The 20259-nt window shown below is 50.6% G+C and overlaps 1 protein-coding gene across 2 annotated transcripts in view; it reads right to left on the reverse strand.

Moving 5' to 3' along the window:
- Nucleotides 1-18252, reverse strand: part of ARHGAP39 (Rho GTPase activating protein 39) — a 91391-nt gene extending 73139 nt beyond the window's left edge. For both annotated transcript variants that reach the window (XM_035012218.1, XM_035012217.1), the window contains exon 1: nucleotides 18008-18252. The gene's annotated coding sequence lies outside the window, so the exon portion shown is untranslated. The remainder of the gene's footprint in view (nucleotides 1-18007) is intronic.
- Nucleotides 18253-20259: the final 2007 nt, after the last annotated feature.

Here is a 20259-nt window from a genome sequence, read left to right on the forward strand (position 1 = left end):
TAGATGTGATGCTCTGCGCACTGACAGAAGAGAAAACTGACAAAATGGACTCTACCCAAGTGTGGGGATGCCTGGTGGCTCAGTAGGTTGGGCGTCTGCCTTCGGCTCAGGTCATGATCTTGGGGTCCTGGGATGGAGCCCTGTGTCCGGCTCCCTGCTCAGCAGGGAGTCTGCTTCTCCCTCTGCCTCTTGCCTCTTGCCCCCACCCCCTCCCTAAAAAAAATTCAAAACTGTGCTTCAGCTAACATCATTGAGACAGTGAAAAGACAAGCCACAGACAGAAAAGTACCTGCAAATCATGTATCTGATGAGGAACTTGTATCCACAATGTATTAAAAAACTCAGTAACAAGAAGAAAGAGGAAGAAGAGGAGGAGAAGGAGAAGAAGGAGAAGGAGAAGAAGAACAACCTGATTAAAAACCAAGCAAAGAATCTGAACAGACATTTCTCAAAGAAGACATACGAATGGCCAGAAAGCAAATAAAGATGCTCATCATCACTGGTCATCAGAAAAATGCAAATCAAAGCCACAGTGTGATGTGACTTCATGCACACTAGGACGGCTATGACCAAGAAGGTGGACAGTAACAAGAGTTGGGGGATGTGGAGAAATGGCAGCTCCCATTCACAGCTGGTGGGCATGCAAGATGATGCAGCCTCTTTGGAAAACAATTTGGTAGTTTCTTAAAAAGTTAAAACATAAATTCACCACACAACCCAGCAATTGCACCCCCAGGACTGTACCCAAGACAAATGAAAACAGGAGTTCATACAAAGACTGGTGTGTGAGCACTCATAGTAACACTACTCCTAAGAGCCAAAGCCTGAAAAACCCAGTCGTCCACCCCCACAGAGAACGGACAACCAAAATGTGGGTATCATTACAACAGGATGCTCGAGCAATAAAGTAACCCTTTAGCAAAAAAGTCCCATGTGGTGTGACCGCACTTACAGAAAATGTCCAGAACAAAGAGTCCACAGACACAGAGAGCAGGTGAGTTCCTAGCTGGCTGGTAGCAGGGACGAGAATCGCAGGATCATTTTGGGGTCACGCAGATGCTCTGAAACTGGATACGGTGCTGGCTGCACAGCCCTGTAAATGTACTAAAACCACTGAATTGCATACTTTAAACAGGCGAATTTTGTGGTATGTAAATTATACCTCGATAAAGCTGTTAAAAACCTTACAGACGAACGCTGGCTCCCGGCAGCTTCCCTCCCTGCTTTCACGCACACTTCAGGACCCCATACCACTCTGCTGGCATCTGAGGCCTTCTCTCTCTGCAAGCACCGCAAGGAGGCTACCAAGCCTGCCCCATCTACGACTTCACACCTGGCTTTTCTGTGGGAGCCGCCTGCACGCTCAGCTCTCCACCAGCAGCCCCATCCTACACCCGCCCTCTCTGCACCCAGGCCACAGCGGAGATAATCTAGACGCTCCTCACAACTCAACTCCGCGTCATCAGACTCTGTCCCTCACAGGTCCCTTGTCATAGCTGCCACCTTGCCCAGGGACCCAGAACAGGCCCTGGGTACAGCATGTCCTCTGAGCCTCCTCCACGAAGAGCCAACGGTAACCCCACTTCACCGGTAAGGAAGCAGAGGCAACGGCCAGCTGGCCCAGCTCGTCGACTGGGAGCAGGATGCCACTCCGCTCAGCAGCAGCTGTGTCAGCCTCCCACTGTAAACACCTGTGCCAGGACAGGGACCAGCAAGACGGAGGGCACACGGCGGCGTCCGCCCTGGAAGCCTGGGGACCCCGCCTCCGTCTAGGCGTGAGGACCATCATTTCCAGGCCAGTCCTGAGGTCAGAGACCTGGGCTGGAAACTTGCCAGGCGGGCATACTCGTCACTGCTCTGACTTGGTGTCTACGTCTGCACTGCAAGAGCAGTTCTGCTCCTCTTGAGCACCCGTCACAGCAGCCCTCAGGGCCTTGGCACGTGTTGTCCTTCCTACCCAGAACACTGTCCCATGTTCGGGGCACAGCGTCACGTCTTCAAAAAGCCTTCCCTGGAAACACACGCCCTGGCTTCCTACGAGTCACAGCCGCCGCGGACGCACATCGCCAGGACCAGGCGTGCCCAAAGCATCCCAGCACCCCTGGCCAGGATGGCAGTGTTCATCTGTCTCCCTCTTGACAGAGCAGAGTCTGGAAGCATTTGTGCTGATCCTTCTTAAAATGTGAAAATTATGCATCCGTATGGGGAGGGGAGGGAAGCAGTCTGTCCATGTGTTAAATTTCACAGTCACCACGCTGAGGGTGGCCGTGTGCCAAGCACTATCACCTGTCCTCATTTTGACTGCTACAGACCCCCAGGGATGCCTCTCCCCCAGTGCCACCGTGCTCAGGAGCTCCGTGCTCGCTGTTCCCACTGGACCTAGGATGTTGGCTCTCAGCAGCCTACAGTCACCCACTACTAGCCCGTAACTGTCTCTAGGCGACGTACGCGAGCGTGGAGGGAAGTGTTCTTCATAAAACAAAACAGCAACCTGGAAACAACTTTAAACTCGGCCAGGTTAGGAACTTCAATGGATGCGGGAAAAAATAACACCTCAAAGACTATGAGAACTTAGGTGAACTCGAGGACAGAGTGCATGACCAACAGAGGGAGGCACTCACCAGAGAGGACATCCAGCCAGCTGCTGTACAGCCCAGAGGACCCCAGAGGACACAGCCGAAGCAGTGCTGCCCAGCAATCGTACAAAGTAGGGAGAACAGGGGCGCCTGGGTGGCTCAGTTGGTTGGGCGACTGCCTTCGGCCCAGGTCATGATCCTGGAGTCCCGGGATCGAGTCCTGCATCGGGCTTCCTGCTCGGCGAGGAGCCTGCTTCTCCCTCTAACCCTCCTCCCTCTCATGTACTCTCTCTCTCATTCTCGCTCTCTCAAATAAATAAATAAAATCTTAAAAAAAAAAAAAAGTAGGGAGAATAAACATAAATCCTCCTCTAGCCTCACTACTGTGAAGGACTAAACACCCTAAAAGCTACCAGAGAGACAAGACTTGTAGTCTGAAAGCATGCTGGAGGGTTCCTGGACACCAGCCTTGGCCACAGCCGGCCTTACCAACTGCCTCCTAGTGGATACAACAAGGAAGAAGGGACACCGTGACCACTGAGGGGGGCTGCAGAAGGCACCGCAGTCCCACCACACGCCCCCACGACACGTGCTTTAGCTGCTGAGTAAGACGGCCCGCTTCAAGACGGGATGCCGCAGAGGCCACAGGGGGACGGCCAGCATCAGCTGCTCCTCCGACCTGGCCCCGTCCCTCCTCCAGCCTGGTTCCAGGTACAAGTAAGGAAGCCTGGAGGTGACCCAGCCCCAGGTGATCATACACGATTGCTACAGGCCCTTAAGTTGTGGGGTGATTTGTTATAACTGGAAACAATAATCTACAAAGAAATACCAAGGTTATATCAGATTTTGGCACTCAAAGACCTTCAGTGTAAAAACTACTGAAGGATTCATTTTGGAAAGAAAACAGGCTGGAGAGAAACAATGCTTCGCAGGGAAAACATAAGATAAATTCAATGACTGACTGTTTAAAATGCTCTCCATGCTTTCAGCCTCCTCTCCCCCAGTCCATCTCACCCCCACTGCCCACACTCAAGAATCTCCCAAAAGGCCAGCCAACATCACCTCAAATGGTATCCCCAAAATAAAGGGCTGCTCCTTACACAAACACCTTCTGGAACCGGGCCGTACAGAGCAGTTGCTACCGGCCACTGCGGCTATTTACATTTACATTCATCAAGATTAAATAACCTTACTATTCCATCCCACAAGCCACGTTTCAGCACTCGATAGGCATGCGCGGCTCGTGATTGTTGTGTTCCTGGACACACTCTTAAGCACAACTTAAGAGTGCCTGTCTTGGGGCGCCTGGGTGGCTCAGTTGTTGAGTGTCTGCCTTCGGCTCAGGTCATGATCCCAGGGTCCTGGGATCAAGTCCCACATCGGGCTCCCTGCTCACCGGGAGGCCTGCTTCTCCCTCTCCCACTCCCCCTGCTTATGTTCCCTCTCTTGCTGTCTCTCTCTGTCAAATAAATAAATAAAATCTTTAAAAAAAAAAGAGTGCCTGTCTTACCATCTTGGTCCAGAATCATTTCCCACTACTCTGTTCCAGTAAAAACATTTTGCCAATTGCTCCTCAATTTGCTTCCCACTTGCCCAGCCTCACTCTTACCTGAGGAACACTGCTGTCCCTCACAATGTTCCCAGGGGTGATCACCAGTCACCACCCCCCCATTTCCAGACACCACAGTGCAGCCAGGCTTCAGGGAGCCCTCACAACTTCACCTCCAGAACGCACCCAGTTCAAACACAGGCATCCTGCCCCTTCATGCACAGAGATGCACACACACGCACACCCTATCTTCCTACAGTAGCCAGAAAGAGGTCTGTTTTGTTTTTTTCCCTAAGTGTCTACTAAATGAAGTTGCTGTGATACAATGATTTATAAGAATGTATTTTTGGTCTTCATCCACAGTTCCTAAAAAACCGCTTCAGAGCAAAGGTGAAATGGGTGTCTTACTATTAATGAAGGTGACTTTTGGGCCCCACCCAAGGGGAGGGGTATTGGTTGCCAAGAGGACCAACCAGGTGATAAGAGGGTTAGAACTTTGAGTTCTACCACCTGACCTCCAGAGGAGGGAGAGGGGCTGGGACTGAGCCCCTTTCACACCTTCTCCTCTCCCAAACCTCCAGCAGCTCCTCCCCCATCCTCACCAGAGAGCCTGCTTCCTACTCCTCTAAGAAAAGCATCAGAAGAGGCTTACACAGGCCACCATGGACCACCACACCTCTAGGCCCTCTTGCCAACCACCACCCAACACGCACAGCAACCCTAACACACTCCAACAAGTCTCTCTTCTACAGCCTTCTTCCTAAGGTGTCAGGACCATCAGCACATAATTGGCTATAATTTCTTGCATCTTAAAAATTGTGAATAACCTTCTGTTGCCCCTTTGCAGCAAAAACTTTTGAAAAAGATGTCTGTACTCAGTACCTCCAATTTCTTGTCCCATTTTTCTCTTAAGCCCACTCTTTGCTCCCCACCACACATAAACCCTAGAATCTGCTCTTCCAAATCACCAAGAACCTTGACCTTGAGCCCAGGGTACTGAAAACCACTCCTTCCTCCCCACTATCCACCTGGATCACCCCCTCCTCCCCACTGTCCACCTGGATCACCTCCTCCTCCCCATTATCCACCCTGTTCACCCCCTCCTCCCCACTGTCCACTCCAATCACCCCCTCCTCCCCAATATCTTCCCTTCACTTGTCCCACCTGCACTGCTCCCCCCTCAGGGCTCCCCAGGCTCAACACCTGCACCGCATCTCCATGCCTATGATTTTCCTCCGAGGTCAAACTCCCAAATGTAGCACACCCAAACTAAACTCCTGAGCTGCCCCCTGTGATTCCACCAGGAGATCTTAGTGGTTAACCTCAAAACATGTCCAGAACCTCAATAAAGAAGACAAAAATGATTAATTACAAAAATACATCTCCAAAATATACATATACTGCGCCAGATTCCAAGATCCCATCACCACCACTGTTGCCGCCTCATGCCCGGCTTGTTGCGATCGGGTGCTCCTACCCAGTCTCCTCTCTGGTCCCCAACAGTCTGTGCTCAACTGCCCCAAACTCCCCACAGGCTCCTCCCTCTTTGCTCACCTCCCCTGGTCCCCTCCACACACTCTGGCCCGGCCTTCTTGGCAGGCTCCCTCCGACTCCCCTCAGGCCTCTGTACTGGCTATGCTCTTAGCCTGGAATCCTTCTTCCCCCACATGCAATTTACCTCTGTCACCTGCTCCAACTCTGCTCAGATTCATCGTCTGCGAATGAGGCCCACCTGACCCCTAAGGAGGCTTGCACCCCAGCTCTGAGTCTCCCTGGCCACCCCCCTCGTTTCTCTGTGGCACTGACATAGGACGGAGTCACCTGTTTACGTGTGCTGCTTGCTACTGCGTCCCTGAGGGCAAGGATGACCCATGTTCCTCACTGCAGTGTCCCAGCACCTACAACAGCATCCAGACATAATTCAGTAAGTACTGTGTTCACACCCTGAGATCAGGGAAGCCACACAACATGAATGGAAGTACACCTTTATGGTTAAGAAAGAAATTCTGGAGTCAAGACACCTGGACTTGCACACGGGCTCTGCCTACCACCTATGTAACCTGCTGGATTCAGTTTCCTTGTCTGTTAAGTAGAACCAAGAGCACTCACCACGGATGGTTCAGATGCATAAATTATACAAAGCACAGAATGTGTTCAGAACAGTAGCTAGACCATAAGCATCAAATTACAACAATGATAACACGTAACATGTAGCTTAAAAAATATTTTTCCAGGCGCCTGCGTGGCTCAGTTGGTTAAGTGTCTGCCTTTGGCTCAGGTCATGATCCCAGGTCCTAGGATCGAGTCCCGTGTCAGGCTCCCCGCTGAGTGGGGAGTCTGCTTCTCCCTCTGCCTCTGCCTGCCTCTCTGCCTACTTGTGCTCTATCTCTCTGTCAAATAAATAAATAAAATCTTTTAAAAATATATTTTTTTTTCCTAGGGGCGCCTGTGTGGCTCAGTCAGTTGAGCATCCAACTCTTGGTTTTGGCTCAGGTCATGATCTCAGGGTCATGGGATCAGGCCTGCATTGGGCTCCCCAGCCTCCCCACTTGGTGACAAGTCTGCTTCTCTCCCTCTCTCTCTACATATATATTAAATAAATAAATAAATAAATCTTTTAAAAATATTTTTCCTAGACTTGTCAGTAACAGCTTCTTACATGGGCAATGTTCAAACCACTGAGCAAGCTGAAAACACCAGCTAGGTGCATCAGAAGAAATCACATTTGTAGCCTTTTTGAATGTTTTTCTTTAACCTACTCCCAGAACTCAAAAAAGCTAGTGAATTGTCAGTCCCCTGAAAACCGACAAACTAGAGGATGGAATTTGTTCACTCACCGTTGTTTTCAGAAAGACTTTTGTAAAATAAATGCACTAAAAGTTTTTAAGTATATAATTTTTATCGCTTATTTAGAACTATCAACCCAGCAGGGCAAAGGAGAGCATGTATATGCATTACTCATCCATGCACTGACTACCTCTGCTGGAGGGACAAACGAGACTGAGGTAGCAGCTGCCTTCAGGAAGGGAACCTGGGTAGCGGAAGGGTGAGGGTGGGAGAGCCTTTCACTCTGCACTCTTTAATACCTTTTAAGTTTTGAACATTTGTTCAAATAGAAAAAAAAAAACGGAAGACTCATTAGCAATGAAAAACCCGAAAATACAATTAACAAAGCAATTCCATCGATAATAACTCTTCAAAGAATAAAGTATTTAGTAATAAATTTAACAAAAGAAATGCAAGACTTATACACTGAAAACTACACAATATTGTTGAAAGAAATTAAAGACCTAAGGGTAAGATATCCCATGTTCATGTAATGTTCCTCTTAACATTGTTAAAACGGCAAACACTCCAAACTGATCTACAGACTCAACAGATCCTTATCAAAATCGAGCTTTCTTTTTTGCAGAAACTGATAGGCTGAACATGAAATTCATATGGAAGTTCAAGGGACCCAGAAAAAAAACCCAAAACAATCTTGAAAAGGAAGATCAAGTGGAAGACTCACACTTTCTGACTTCAATACTTACTACAAAACTACAGTAATCAAGACAGGATGGTACTTGCGTTAAGTACAGACAGACCAACGGAACAGAGTTAAGAGTCAAGAAATAAACCCCCAAATTTACAGACAAGTGATCTCTGACAAGGGTGCCAAGCTGATTCAATAGGGAAAGAATGAGCTGTCTTTTCAACAAATGGTGCTGGGATAACTGGATATCCACAGCGAAAGAACGAAGCTGGACCTTTACTTCATACCTTACACAAAAATTAACTATAAAATTCTTAGAACACAACACAGGAGTAAATCTTCATGACTTTGGATTAGGTATTGGTTTTTTAGCTACAACACCAAAATACAAGCAACGAAAGAAAAAGTAAATTGGAATTCAAAATTTAAAACTTTTGCACTGCTAACAATACCAACAAGAAAGTGAAAAGACAACCACTGAATGGGAGAATACATTTGCAAATCATGGATCTGATCAGGGACTTGTATCCACAATATATAAAGAACACTTATAGCACAGTAACAAAAAGATAAATAACCCTATTTAAAAAATAAAAAACAAGCAAAAGGGGGCACCTGGGTGGCTCAGTTGGTTAAGAATCTGACTTCGGCTCAGGTCATGATCTCAGGGTCCTGGGATTGAGCCTGTTGGCAGACTTTCAGTGGGACTTGTCCCTCTGCCCCTCTCCCTGCTTGTGCATGCACGCACTCCCTCTCAAATAAATAAAATCTTTTAAAAAAAATTAGCAAAGGATCTGAAAAGACATTTCTCCAAAGCTGACATATAAATTGCCAAGAAGCACATGAAAAGATACTCAACATCATTAGCTATCAGAAATGCAAATCAAAACCACAATGAGATACTACTTCACACCCACTAGGTTGGCTACAATAAAAAGACACACAGGGGCGGCTGGTTGGCTCAGAGGGTTAAGTGGTAAGCGTCTGACTCTTGACTTCCGCTCAGGTCATGATCTCAGGGTCCTGGGATCGAGCCCCGCATCAGGCTCCCTGCTCAGCGGGGAGCCTGCTTCTCCCTCTCCCTCTGCCTGCCGCTCCACCTGCCTGTGCACTTGCTTTCTCTCTCCCTCTCTCTCTGTCAAATAAATAAAATCTTTTTTTTTAATCAGTGATCACTGATAAGATTTATTATTTAATTTATTTTTTAAAGATTTTATCCATTCATTTGAGACACAGAGATAGAGAGAGAGCACGAGCAGGGAGAGAGGCGGAGGGAGAAGCAGGCTCCCCAGTGAGCCAGGAGCCCGATGTGGGGCTCAATCCCAGGACCCTGGGACCATGACCCAAGCCGAAGGCAGACGCCCAACCATCTGAGCCACCCAGGTGCCCCATAAATAAAATCTTTTAAAAAAATAAATAGAAATTAAAAGAAAAGACATACAATAACAAGTGTTGGAGAGGATGTGGCAAAACCAGAACCTTTACACGTTGGTGGCAGGAATGTAAACTACTACATCCACTTTGGCACTTCAAAAATAAACTTAGAGCTACTGTAAGATGCAGCAATTTCACCCCTAGGTAAATACCCCAAAGAAATGAAAACATATGTCCAAACACTGGTTCTCGAATATGTACAGACATTTGTTCACAAACATGTACAAACTGCAGCATTATTCATACTAGCCGAAAAGTGGAAACAACTCAAATGTCCATAACAGGTGAACAGAAAAACAAAATGTGGAAGAGTCATAGAATGGAATATTATCCAGCCATAAAAAGAGTGAAATCCTGCTATGTGCTACCACCCACCTAGAAGAACAGCGGCAGCAGAGACCAGTGGCCCATGTCAATCCCTCCTATCACCCTCCACATCTAACCCATCAAGCCCAATCAACTAGACACCTCTGCTGCCCTCCCAGCCTCCACCCCACATTCACTCACCTGAACCTGTTTCTGTATTTTTTTCTCCTCCAATTCACTCCTGATAGGACAGCCAGGGTGATGCTTTGGGAAGACTAGCTGTTCAGGTCAGTCTTTCGACATCTCCTTTAGTTGGTGGGGTCTGGTTGGCCGCCTGCCTTGCCACATCTCCTAACCTACTCCAGGCTCCCAATCCATGGGGCCCTGCTGCCCCAAGGGTGCCACATGAGCTGATCCTCCTCCCCACTCTCCATCCATGCTGTGGCCTCAAACTCGATTTCACTCCCAGAGGTGTTTTCCCTGACCCATCATCTGAACAGGGTGCCCTAGGTTTGCTCTCAGAGTCCCACCCCCCCATCCTTCAGGGGACACCCTGCAGTTGTCAAATGCATGCCTGTTCCCTGCACTGGACTCTGAGCTTTAGGAGGCAGGGGCCTCACCCTGGCATTACCAGCCCTGGTGGAATGGATGAAGGGAGAGGCACGACCACCCCTCCCAATTCCAACACTGCTGCCAGTTAGTGCTCCTTCCTGCCACACCAGAGACCGTGACCACCCACCTGTCTCACACTCAGGAGGAAGTGTGGAGGGCTGTGAAGCGTTGGGGCAGCCAAGCTTCTCCAAATACCCACTGGGGTCCTCTACATACTGAATGCATGCCAATTCCAGTTTGTAAAAAAATTTTTTGAAGATTTTATTTTTAAGTGATTTCTACATCCAATGTGGGGCTTGAACTCACAACCCCAAGATCAAGAGTCACATGCTCCACCAACAGAGCTCACCGGGCACCCCTGGTTTGTCCATTCTTAACGCTGGCATTCTTTAGGGACTTCACAGTTAATATGAAATGAAGCCCATGTCATGTGTCTTTCCTCCATAAGGGCCACCACACCAGGCTCAGAGGGGCCATGACGGAGCCCCTGCCCCACAGCATTTCTCAGCCAGCTGTGTAGTGTCACCAACAGGCACGTCGTCCAACTCTCACAAGTGATTTTATCACGCAAAATACATTAGAATGGATCAAAGGTACATAATATCTGCTTTTAAGTCTGACGTGTTCTGGAAAGGAAGTGAATGGGTAAAGCCAGAGCTAAAAAAGACTCTTGCAAATCCCCTTGCTGGACTTACCTGCATCCTGACTATGGCAGGCGGGACTCTGGATGACGGGGTACCCCTTCAGGAGGTACTCCGAGCTCTCAGCTTTGCAAACATGCCCTCACTGGCTGGCCTGCTGCTCTGCCCAGCCACAGAACACTCCCCATGCACCTGAGGTTCCCTGCCTCGTGCTGCCCCTTCCACCTGAGGGGCACTGTTCCTATGCCCGGTTAATACCCTCGAAGGCACGGTTGCAGAGTCCCCTTCTTTCTAGATGAGACACCCTTTCTTCCAGAAAGCCTACCTAAACGCTGTTCACACCAGGCTAGGCTAGCAGCCACCGCAGGGGTCTCCCAAAGACCCTACACTCGCCTCCATCACTGCTGTCGACATGAGGTTATCACAATCCAGTCCCATGTGTCCCCTACCAGGAGTCTGGTCTGTCTCCATCTTGGGGCACCTGACTGACAAGTGGCTGGCACACAGCAGGTGACAGGAGAGACCAGGAACAGGATAAACGTGGGTGGGCCTGGTAGACACAAAACCAGATGTCAAGTCTTGACAAACCAATGGAGAAGGGGTCTATCTGCCAGCAATGCCCATCCTGGGCCCCAGTGGCCATAGGCAGGAAGGCCCACACTGTTCCTAGACAGCCACCTGTGGTTTCCAAACATCCCTGCGAATGAAGGTCCTGGGACCCACAGTGTTACTCCCTTCCAGCTTTTAGGAACCAGAGGCTACTTCTTGGGTTTCCCAGAGTTGGAAGAAATAGGAATCTTAATAGCATAGCTGAATTTGAATACAAAATATAACGGCCAACACCACAATTAAACAGAAAAACAACGGAGTCCAGAAGCTGCTTCACCTTTATTAGTGACATATGCAATCTGATGCACAATGTGAGAACTGTGGATTGGGGGAATTTATATTGTATATGCTTCATCACAATCCTAACTGCAAGGAAGAACATGCTGGCCACCACAGAAATCCCAGGGAATGGTTGAAGGGACTGTAACAGAAAACCACCTGCAGCATCGTAGGGACAGTATTACTATAAAGCTCAACCATGGAGGAAGCATCAGCCACTCCGGTTAGTGCTGGGGCCTCCCGGATCTCCAAGAAAAGACCAAGAGAGATACTCATGCCCAGTCTGCTGACTGGAAGGGGTACATCCAGTTTTGTCATCTGTAAAATGGGGGTGATGAGGAGGGCCTCGGTGGACTGCTGTGAGGACGGGGGAACTGATACATGCAAAGGGCTTGGGATGATGCGTGGTCACTGTACCACTGTAAGGGTTACAGGCATCCCCCCTTATCCACGGAGACATGCTCCAGACCCCCAGCAGATGTCTGAAACCCCAGATAATACCCAACTCTATATATACCATGTTTTCTCCTATACATACGTACCGGTGATAAAGTTTAATCCATAAACTGGGCACAGTAAGAGATTAACAACAACAACAATAAACTAGAGTAATTCTTAATAATACACTATAAAAAAGTTATGTGAATGTGGGGGAAAAAAAAAGACCAAGAGAGGAAGCAAGATAGACAAAGACACACAGTCAAAAAGGAACATCAGCTGCAACACCAGAAGCCAGACGAGGGCTTTCAGGCCTGGCTGTCAGTGAGGGTTTCAAGCTGGGGTGACTGGTCAACCCTGCAGCCAGAACACTTGGGGTCTGGCTTGTCTTCAGCCAGTGTACCCGAGGACAGAACACGGGCTCTGCTGACTCATCAGCCTCTTGGTGTTAAAATGAATTTTTTCTTTTCTTTTTTTTTTTTAATTTTATTTATTTATTTATTTTTAAAGATTTTATTTACTCATTTGACAAAGAGACACAGAGAGAGAGGGAACACAGGCAAGGGGAACGGGAGAGGGAGAAGCAGGCTTCCCGCGGAGCAGGGAGCCCGATGTGGGGCTGGATCCCAGGACCCTGGGACCATGACCTGAGCCGAAGGCAGACGCTTAACGACTGAGCCACCCAGGCGCCCCAAAACGAATTTTTTAAAACCTTATACACATATAACACTCAGTAATTTACAGGACCCTCCAGGACTCAGTCATGCTGCAGCAGGACAGACATCATCTAATCTGCACACAAAAGCCCAGGCTTAGATGTTAAGCAAGTTATCTGTGATCAGTTGTACTGGTCAGGGATTGAGTCAAAGCCCAGAGCTGCTCCAGCTATGCCAGGCAGTTCAGACACCCAGCAGGGATTTATCACTCCCCGTGCTGCCCACTGGACTGCTCCCCACAACCCCAGGACTGTGTCTACACCAAGATTCTCTGGGGGCTCCCACCCTGGAATGCTCCCGCCTGAAAAATCCTAGTCACCCTTGTGTGTAACAACTTTATTGAGATATAATTCACATACCATACAATTCACCCATTTAAAGCATACAATCTACTGATATTAATATATTCACAGACATCCACAGCCTTCTCCACAGGCATTTACAGGTTATTTTCCTTATCCCCCAAATAACCCCGTATCTCTCATCTGTAACCCCCAGGCTCTGGTAACCACTAATCTACTTTCTACCTATGGATTTGCTTATTCGGGACACTTCATAGAAATGAAATCATACAACATGTGGACTTCTGTGTCTGGCTTCTTTCACTTAGCACAATGTTTCAAGATCCATCCATGTTGTAGCATGAATCAGTACTTCATTTATTTTTATTGCCAAATAATATTCCATTGCATGGCCAGACCATATTTTGTTTATCCATTCATGTGTTGATGGACATGTGGGTTGTTTCCAGTTTTTGGCTATCATGAATAGCTGCTGCTGTGAACATCTGTGTCCAGGTGCTTGCATGAAGGTGTTCTAGTCACTCTAACCCATAAAAACACACGAAAAATAAGCCAATTACCAATTGAGAAACTCATTTAATCTGATCATACCATATTATTTAAGATATAGGTAATTGGGAGAAATAAATGACCAAAGGAAGTGCAGAGTTAAAAACATGAAAAAGCAAGAGCAAAACCTGATCTAATGGAATAAATAGTGATTGGGGAAAGAAGTGCTATTTCCAGGGATAGGCCCTACAGGCACATTCTCACATCACCAAACTCTGTACCTGCAAACCTATTTGTAACCACACAAAGCACGGTATTCAGCAGTAGGGGCTAGTTAGATAAATCATAGCACCTCTAGAGAGCCAAACACGAACGCAGCCATGAAAAGGAATGAACTAGGAAATGCACTGATATGGGATGACTTCCCAAACATGTTTAGTTAAAAAAAGGCAAGGTTCGGGAATTTTGAAAAGGGTAGGAAAAAAATAAATTGCTTACAAAGTATTTCTAGAAGGAGATACAGTATGTGCCTCCGGGGAACCAGGCTCCTGGGGGTAAAAACAGGACAGAAGCCACACAATGCACTGTTCTCCAACTGTGAATGTGACTATGTTGTATTCCAAAAGAAATTTTTTTAACCCTTTAGGAAGCAAAAATAAAGAGAATCTGTGAGAATAAAAAATTATACTTAAGAAAGCAAGAGACAAGAGAGGCCCTGGGTAGTTGTAAGCAGCCAAAATGGAGGAAACAAATAAGGGAGCTGCTCCCACTGCTGTGTTAATCCTCCTCTGGGGTGAAACCTACCCAAATCCAACATCTCTACTGAGGTCAATGCCCTAAGAAAATGTTGCAAACAGACACTGAGAATACAAAGGTCTCTTTTGCCCTCAAAGACCTCCCGGTGCAGAGGGGAGACAACTCTCGTTTGTGCAGTGACCAAAGGCACGGCTCAGAAACACCATTTGGGCGCAGAAGTTGCTGTGAACACCGTGGGGCGCAGAAGTTGCTGTGTGAAGGGAGAGATCAGGACAGGATCCTCCTGGGGCAAGCCCCACTGAGGGTAAAGGAGATGAAGGGGCCACTCAAGCTCTGCTTGTTTTGGGCGGAGCGGGGAACGCGGAGCAGGTCTTGGCCTTTGTACCAAGGGCTTGGCTGGTGTCACCGGAGAGCAGAGTGCTAGTCAAGCACACAGGGAAGAGCAGTCTAAGGGGCATGTGAGGCCAGGGAGGAGTGCAGGGCAGGGGAGCAACCAGCTGGACATGCTCTGGGCCTGCTCTTAAGCCTGGCATAGTGGCCGTGGGACTGTCCGGTACATCACAGGATCCTGAGCAGCATCCCCAGCCTCCACACTTCCAGGGCCAGTAGCACCCACCCCCTCCAAGTTGGAACAACCAAAAACTTCTCCAGATGAATGACCTCTGGGTGAGAACCACTGCTCTGCACTACACCACCTGAGCAGCTATGTGGAAGACAGAAGGGAGGGAGCCCACCCAGAAGGCACAGCTTAATGCAAAAGGGCACAGGCCCTGGACCATAAATTTGAGGAAGGATAAATTCGGTAACTACTCAGGAGGTACAATGAGTAGGATCTGCAGCGAACAGATGTAGCTGGGGGAGGACCTAGGGCACCAAGCTCTTCCAGGTAGCAAACAACCAGATGATGGTCCTCAAGCACCAAGGGGCTGAGGTCAGAAATAGAGGAGGCAGGGTCTGAGAAGCCTAATCCGGAGGCTGGCTGCAAAGTCTGAGGCGGAGGGAAGAAGTCTGGCTGGCACCCTTGCCCTGGGTGAGACCATCCAGACAGAGCATGAGGCAGGCTCTTTTTTCCCCCGGGGCGGGGGGGGGGGGGGGCAGCCCACCCCAGCACACATGCAGGAGAAAAGGCTGGGATGGACATTTTTAAATCTATCTTTAGATATTTTAAATTTTGCTCACATAAGCTGTTTCATCACCATCTGTTCTGAACATTAATAACCTTCTCACCTTAAACTCCACAAATGCCCAAAGACTCTACTTTAAAGGAGAAGGATTCCCCCCAAGTCTTAGTGTCACAGATTTAAAGGAGATGAGATGTAGTTATCTAGGGTAAGTCTAAGATACTCTCCCTAAATCTGAAAAAGAGAATCATCTCCTTGGAAAATGAGGACTCTTCCTGCTTTGCTCTGAAGCAAGTTAAATCTTATTTCTCCCCACAGCTTAGCAAGACAGCATGTTACAGAACTGGTAATTCCAAGTTCTCACTCTGTTGCTTATGTCTTCACCATCGTTTACGTTTGTTAATAACTTATCTTTCCTATTCCAAGGATAACACTGTGAAGTGAAGTATAACAACAATAGCTTCAGTGGTTTAATTTGGAGAATTACCGAAGAACTGCTCTAAATCTCATTGCTGTCTGTAACAATCCTACCCACCCCCAAGGACAATAAGTACTACAGGATTCTAGAGTGGCTCATTAGCAGCTTTCTTCTTCTAAATATATTTTATGTAACAACTTATATATTACAAATCCCTAATAGTTGACATATAATGTATCTAAGTACGTCAGATCTGTTCCTCATTTGCCTTTATAAAAAGACTTGGTTTTTCCCTGTATGATCCCAGCTTGCTTGTGTAAGAAAACAGAGTCAAAGACTTGAGGTTAATGTCAACCCAGGACGGTGACTCTGGTAGAAAACTGCAGAGCCAGCAGACAAGCGGCGGGGGCCCTGGAATCCAGATCTGGCAGTGGTGACCCCCAACACTTACACTGCACCTGACACGATGTCTGAGTGTTCACGCACTGAGTCCTCACAAGCCACCCTAGGAAGCCAGTATTACGGGTTCCCATTTTACAGGTGAGAAACCAAAGGCAGCGAGTACAAAGCCATAAGCAGAGGAGTCAGGACTCAGAGGCAGGCAGTCTGGCTCCAGGACCCGCCCTCTTCACTCTGTTCTCCAGCTTCTAGGCAAGACAGCTCACTGGACAACGTGCAGGGAGACCGACTGGCCTCTGCTCACGCAGCGAGCAAGCCTTTGAGGGTCACCAAGTCTGCGCCCAGGACGCCTGACGAAACGAGTCTCCCTGTTTTACAGTCTCGCCTCCTATCAAATCTCCTTCCCCTCCCCCAGCGAGGAGAACACACCTAGCTCATTGTGAAAGGGGAGCCGCTGACCGGGAACCACCTGCTGTTTACAGAGGCACCCCGGACCCACGGGGTTTAAGTCCTCTCACTGGCTTCAAAGACAGATCTCCTATTGTCTACCCCCGGGGAGGAACGCGAAGCCTTGCAACTGCAGCTTTCTGCAGAGGTCACTGCAGGTTTGGCTAAACCCAACCACAGCGAACGGAGGCCGCGGCGGGGCGGGGGGAGGGCGCTGCATTTTCGCTGGTGAGGGCTGCGCAGCGCCCACAGCAGCTGCGGGTGCGAGCAGCACGGAACGCACCCACAGCTGCCGCGCCTCGCAGCCCGCCGCACGTTTTAAAATAAAGGACGTCCTGACCCGCAAGAGGCACAGCCGGCCTCACTGCGCCCTCGGCACGGAACACTGTCTCCACCCGCACCACTCCCGCAACCGGGAAGCGGCAGAGGGAATCCCAGCTCCCGGGGGGCTGCGCCCCCGAGCGCCCCAGCCCGCGGCGCTGCAGAGGCCCGGTCCGCGCGGCCCTGCGGCCACGGCGCGACCCAGAGACGCGCGTCCGCACTCCCCGCGCCGGACAAAGCGCCCCGCGCCCCGCCCCGGCCGAGCCCCGCAAACCGCGCCGACGCCCCACGCTCAGCCCTCGCCCTCCGCTCACGCCCACCCAGCCACGGCCGCGGACGCTCACGCGCACCCGCAGCGGGGCATCCTCACAGCCACCCTCGGGCCGGGCACACTCGCACGCACGCCCACCTCACAGCCCGCCCCGCGCGGCCTTGGCCCCCCGCGCCCCCGCCCAGTCCGGCGCACGCACGCGCCCTCGCCGCCCCGCCCCGCCCCGCCGCGGCCCGGCCGCCCCCTCGGTCCCCGCGGACACGGATCTCCGCACGGCCGGCCCGGGGCCCTCCTCGCGGCCGGGCGGGGGCCGCAGAGCCGGCCTCTCCGCCATCTTCCCGGCCCGCACCGCCCACCGCCCGCGCTCTCACCCGCCGGCTGCTCGCGGGCCGCGCCACCACAGCCCCTCATGTCGGCCCGCGCGCCGCGCCCAAGCTCTCTGCGGCTCTCCCGCGGCCGCCGCCGCCGCCCGCTCCGTCCGCGTCCTGCCGCCGCCGCCGCCGCCGCCAGCCCAGGGCGCCGCAGCCGCGCGTCCTCCCGTCACCAGCGCAACCCCCCGCCTCCGGCCCCGGCCCCGCCCCTCGCCGCTCCCGCCGCCAGGGGGCGCCCCCAAGAACCCGGTGCGCCTGCGCCGGCCTGTGGCATGCCGGGAGCCGGAATCCGGCCCGGGCGCGCGCGGCCTGCCGGGAGCCGGGAGCGCGGTCCTGGGGCTCCGCCCACGAGGCGGAGGGCGCGGGACCGCGCGCGGTCTCGGAGAGCAGCCCGGGGGCGGGGGGCCGGGGCGGGCGTCCACGCCGCGGGTGCCGCCGAAGCTCTCCTGCCCGTCCCTCGGTCCGCAGCGGGCCGACCTTTCCTGTCCGGTCGCTCTGGACTTCCTCGTCTCCCTCCGGTGGTGCAGTCCCCGTCCAGACGTCCCAGTGTGGGGTTGGCGTCACTTGGCCCCCGAACCTCGGATTCCCCTCTTCCTGGAAAGCGATCGGCCCCGGTCTCCCGAAGCACTGGCGCGCCGTTCTCGTGGTCTCTCTCACACTGCCGATCGGGTTGGACGCTGTTTTCTCCCATCGCGTCACTGTCGTTCTTGGCGCGGGCGGGGCTCAGCCTCAGCTCCGGCCGCCTCCGGGCTGGCTTGTGCTTCGAGCCTTCGGAAAGCCGGCTGACCCACGCCCATTCCTCAGAGCTGCGTTCGGCTTCCCTTTCGGAGCCGAAGAGCCCGAAGCCCGCGCCGCGCGGCCCGCGCCCGGGACCCGCGGGGGCTCACGCTCCGCGCGAGCGCCTCGCCCGGCCGCCCGCCGCCCGCCGCCGCGCCCGGGCCGGGGCTCGCTCGCCGCTCTGGCTCGCGTCGGGCCGGCCCCCCTCTGCACGCCCACGCGCGGACGGGCGGCCTCCGCTGCTCCGCCTCCAAGCCGCCTCTCCGGCGCGGATGGACTCAGCCCCGCCGCGTCACGGCCGCCGCGGCAGGAAGCTCGCACAAGCGGGCTGGCCGGCTTCACCCGAAGCGGAGGACGAGTACCTCACGCTTCCTTGCGACGCTGTGGCTCTCCGGTAGCGTAGGTCTCTCCGTCCAGGTGGCCAACAGAATTTCTCAGGCCTCTCTCGCTCGCCGCCGGACGGACCAAAACTCTTCTTACCGCCGAACCGAAGGACCGCACGCGTCCATCCCCGCGCTCCACCTTCCCCCCGATCATGTACAAGCGTTATTTCCCTGCTCCCACCCAAGGCAGTCCCTCCCCTGGTAAGCTGGAACCCACTCCCTCCTGAATTCCCGAAGATTCTGCTTTGCTCTCTCCTCTCTTAATCATGTTTGTCTTTCTCGATTTAATTATTTCCATGAGCATACAAATGCACTCTGATATTTTTCATTACAAAAGAAAAAAGAAGACTCCTTTAACCCCGCATCCCCCTCGGACTCCTGCTGACTCTGCTGCTCGAAACGCTTGCCTGCACCTTCTATCTCCTTCTCTTCTCATCCTCCAATTCCGTGGAACACATCGCTGTTTAGGTCACTGGTTGCAGACTCCGGTGTACTTTTCTCTGTTGTCACCTGGTTGCCCTGTGAGGATCATCCAATCCAACATGTTGAGTCTGAGTTGCTTTTATTGATGGGAGCACTGGATGTGCAACTTTGGGCTCAGAGGATGTGACTTCGCTTGTCATCTGCATGTAACACAATAGGATGTCAGTATTTTGGCTAAGGACAGCAGATATTACATGTCCACATATACTAGAAAGATGCAAACACCTGTTTTCAGGGCTTCTAGGAGGTGGCCAAAGACTGCTCCATAATCCTTTGCCCTTCACCATTCTAGGTAAGTGTAAGCTAGGAAGTGAGAGGGTGAATGAAAGTTTCCTGGAAAAAGATGTAGACCTACTAGTGTGTTTCCATTCTCCTTCCCAACATAGGTGAAAGTATTTATATAATGGATGGATAAAATTAAAGTATGGAAAAATATGTTAGAGATAGAAATGATCCAAAATAAAACCAAGGTGGAAATTTAACATCAGATGAAACCATTGGAATGCAAATCATTACCAAGGCAAAAAGGAAATTACATTCTGTTAAGTAAGAGATTACAAATAATTAACAATACTGTTAACCTTAAAAATAAAACTGCCAGTTATTTTGCCAGCAAAATGGGTTTATTTAGTAATAGCAGAGAACTGTAATTCAGGATAAGCAAGCTAAAGCAAAACTATAGGTAAGTCCGCAGAGCAAAGGAAAGCAAAGCTCTTTTATAGAGGAAAGGGGATAGAAAGTGGTATCTACTTGCAAGGTGTAATCTCTCTTTTGCTGGGTCTCCAGACGGCGGCAAGGAGTGGTGAGCTCCCTCTGCTGGCCTCCGAACGCCATCTTCTCGGAGTCTCCTTTATTCAGTTTCACAATATATATACAGTTGACCCCTAAACAACACCAGCGTGAACTGTGCGGGTCTACTTATACACGGATTTTTTTTTTTCAATAGATGTATTAGAAAATTTTTTGGAGATCTGTGACAATTGGGAAAAACTTGGCAAATTGTGTAGCCTAGAAATATCAAAAAATTTTAAATGTTAGGTATGTCAGGAATGTATAAAATATATGTAAGTACTAGTCTATTTTATC

The sequence above is a fragment of the Mirounga leonina genome, unplaced genomic scaffold, assembly GCF_011800145.1.
Source record: "Mirounga leonina isolate KUSES-001 unplaced genomic scaffold, KU_Mleo_1.0 Mir_165, whole genome shotgun sequence".
NCBI lineage: Eukaryota > Metazoa > Chordata > Mammalia > Carnivora > Phocidae > Mirounga > Mirounga leonina.